Source organism: Procambarus clarkii, chromosome 77 (assembly GCF_040958095.1).
Source record: "Procambarus clarkii isolate CNS0578487 chromosome 77, FALCON_Pclarkii_2.0, whole genome shotgun sequence".
Classification (NCBI taxonomy): domain Eukaryota; kingdom Metazoa; phylum Arthropoda; class Malacostraca; order Decapoda; family Cambaridae; genus Procambarus; species Procambarus clarkii.
Genome location: NC_091226.1, coordinates 11,293,573 through 11,297,285, shown reverse-complemented (window position 1 = coordinate 11,297,285; position 3,713 = coordinate 11,293,573). Strand labels below are relative to the sequence as shown.

General features: G+C 36.1%; 1 long non-coding RNA gene across 1 annotated transcript; it reads right to left on the bottom strand.

Moving 5' to 3' along the window:
- Positions 1–219: 219 nt before the first annotated feature.
- LOC138357322 (uncharacterized) lies at positions 220–1,330 on the bottom strand. The gene is made up of 3 exons (XR_011224919.1): positions 930–1,330; positions 675–801; positions 220–291 (listed from the first exon to the last, which is right to left on the bottom strand). It is a non-coding gene; the product is annotated as an uncharacterized lncRNA (long non-coding RNA).
- Between the last annotated feature and the right edge of the window lie 2,383 nt (positions 1,331–3,713).

Here is a 3,713-nt window from a genome sequence, read left to right as displayed (position 1 = left end):
CTGGACAGAGCTCTCCTCCTCGCACTATATTACTGCTCCACAACTATATATATATATATATATATATATATATATATGAAATGGAAATGTTCGTTTGTTCAAAATCGCTAATCTCCAAAAGTTCTTTCACTTAAATTCTTTGAAATTTTCACACAACGTTCCATTTGCATCCGAGCACGTTTTTAGGGGGCATAATCTGGTTAAATTAAAAGTGGTTCAATTTGCTTATAAATTTATTTATGAAATGGTTATAGAGAGGGCTGCAACTGGTCCAAGTTTCACCATCACACCCTAAACAGAAAAGGAGAAAAAAAATACACAACGTATTATGCAATGAATTTTCAACATTTTCAAATAATCTCAGGGAACACATGTGTCAACTAAAATCCTTTCTATAACACTCAGATATTAAACTTAGCATATAATAAAGGATTGCTGTGAGTAGTTTTATTAAAAAAGTGTTTAGTGCAATAATATAATTATTCAAAGTTACCCTTCCAAAAATATGCAATATATGATGTTTATAAATTTTTATAAAATCAACAAATGGACTTTGGACTAAAATGTCTACTATGTGCTGTAGAAGCACAAACTCTACATATAAGGTGTAATTTGCATGTAAATTGATTAATAAATGAAAGCTGTGACGTACCTTGAAGTTGTGAATTATTTACCTGAGTAAAATAAGATCAAAGTTTGGCCACCTGTAGCTGGGCTTGACTTCGACAGATTTCGTTCATAATTGGCACCCTTGCAGATAGGCATCCATTGAGCAAGGTGTGCAAGTTCTATGCACATCCCCTGATAACAAACGAAAAAAAAATTGAAAAAAAAAAAAAAATAAAAAAAAATTTATACATATATATATCCTGCACATACATATTACAATTATTACAAAATACCAAATTATAACACTAAAACATACTAACCTATTGACATTGGTCCGAATTGTGGGTCCTCAAGGTGGCACTGCATTGGGCACTAGTAGGCACCTGCATGATTGCTGGATCACCTTCCTCAGGAGCCTGTCTCGGCTTGTTGGAGGGAGGGAGGTCTAGGAAGGTGTGTGAGGAGGATCTAGGAGGGTTGAGGAAGGTTGATGAAGGTTGAGGTGGTGTGAGGAATGTTGAGGCGGTGTGGTGCGCCACCATCTCACTGGATATTACTCTTCACGCTAAAGCGGCTTTCTTTTACTGATAAAGACGGCGACCGAGTGCCAGATTTGCTGCTCTTATCTTCTGGCACTATCTCTTTATAAGAGTTTGTGCAGTAGACGCAACAATGCGCTATTGCAGGAACGATAATAGAGTGCGCGTCAGACAGTCCGCACCCTATCACACACACGAAGTGACTGGGGGCTGGGACCTCCCCTATAGCACAACAAGGGATGAGAAGGTTGCCAATGAGTGTATATTTACTCCTAATGCATACATCGATATTTACGACGTTATTACGAAAAATTTGATGTTTAGAATGTACGACGCAATACTCTTGGGGCGCCACAGCCGCGGGGCACCGGATTCTGCACAATTACGCATGGAAATGTACCATAAATACTTTAATTTATATCATAACATTATCGGGTTTGCGCCAAAGTGTTGCCAGAACGTTGTAGTATTTTTATAAATTTTTCAAAAAGATTCGATTTTTTCCGAATTTTTGCGTTTGATAAGCCCCCTTTATATACATGCTATATAGATGTCACGTCTGTGACGGGAAAAAGACATGTTTTTTTGGATAAACTGTGTTTTTCATGTGAGGGGAAATCTTCGAAACCTCTTTACTGACGACTTTGAAATTTTGACACAACGTTGCATTCGAATAGGTGAATGGTTTTATATACCTACTATATACATGTCTCACATTTGACAGGAAAAAACATACTTTTTTTAAAAACAGCGCCATCTGTTGAGAGTAAGAACAACACACGCTGTAATCTCCGAAAGTTCTTCACCAATTGCTTTGAAACTTTGACACAATGATCCATTCAAATACATGTGTATTTTTATACACCTATTATATAAATGCCACACCTGTGACAGGTAAAAACATGTTGTATTTTTTAAACAGCGCCATCTTTTGCATGTAGGAGCAACATTCGCAATACTAAATATCTTACGATTCGATTTCAATGTTTCCAATTTCATTGATAAATTTTATTTTTATAGATTTCGATTTTTTTTATTATTATTTTGTGTGACATTGTGTTGGAATTCAGCTGTGTTTTTACCATACCGTTCATTTTGTAAGTATAAGTATAGATGCCACACCTGTAATAGGTAAAACTATGTTTTTCTTGAAAAGCAGCACCATCTGTTGCATGTAAGAGCAACAGACATGCTATACTAAATATGTTTCAATTCCATTTCAGTGTTTCTGATTTCAGTGATAAATTGAATTTTCATAGGTTTTGATTTATTTTCATTTTGATTAATTTATTTTATTTGAATTGGGTTGGAATTGAGCTGTGTTGTTTACCATACCGTTCATTTCGTGAGTATAATATATTTTAGGTTGCTAGCCACTCCACCATCCCCTCTTCCTTCCCACCATGCCCCACACCCCAGTTCCTTTGTCCTCCCCACCATTTTCTATTCCCCCATTCCCCTCGTCCCCACCATCCCAAACTCCCCCTTCCCCACCATTACCCCCTCGTCCTACCCACCATCTCTCACTTCCGTCCCCTCATCATCCCCACCATTCCCCACTCCCTCGTCCGATGCCTTACCAAATGGTCTGATGTTCCCATCTGAGAATTGGGAATTGAACATCAGATCAAGTGATCTGATGTTCCCATCACTGAAATATAAGAAAAACAGTTAAGAAATGAAATGAAAATATGAAAAAATATAAAAATAACCTATACTCACGAAGTGAACTGTATGGTAAACAACACAGCTCAATTCCAATTCAGTCCACACAAAATAATTAAATCAAGATGAAAATAAATCAAAATCTATGAAAATTCAAGTTATCAATGCAATCAGAAACATTGAAAAGGAATTAAAGATATTTAGTATAGTATGTGTGTTGCTCTTACATGCAACAGATGGTGCTGTTTTTCAAGAAAAGCATAGTTTTACCTGTTGTTTTAAGTTGTTTTTGTTGAAACGTCAGCACTGAGAATCTTTGGTCACGGACTCCAGTTACTTGAAAGCTCCACCTGATTTTCTTACTAACGGTATGGTAAACAACACAGCTCAGTTCCATATCAATATCACACAAAATAATTCAAGAAAAAATGTAATAAATCGAAATCTATGCAAATAAAATTTATCTATGCAATCGGAAACATTGAAGTGGAATTCGTGACATATTCAGTATAGCGTGCATGTTGCTATTATGTGCAACAGATGGCGCTGTTTTTCAAAGACGCATGTTTTTACCTGTCACAAAGGTGGCATCTATATAGTAGGTATATAAAACCACGCTTCTATTCGAACGCAACGTTATGTCAAAATTTCAAAGCAATCGGTGAAGAACTTTTAAAGATTACAGTGTGTGTTGCTCTTTCATCCAACAGATGGCGGTTTTTCAAAAAACGCATTTTTTTCCTTTCACAGGTAAGGCATGAATATAGTAGATATATAAAAAGACGTGCTTATTCGAATGCAACGTTGTATCAAAATTTCAAAGTAATTGGTAAAGAGGTTTCGATGATTTTCCTTACATGAAAAACAGTTTTTCTGAAAAAGCATGTTTTTTACTGTCAC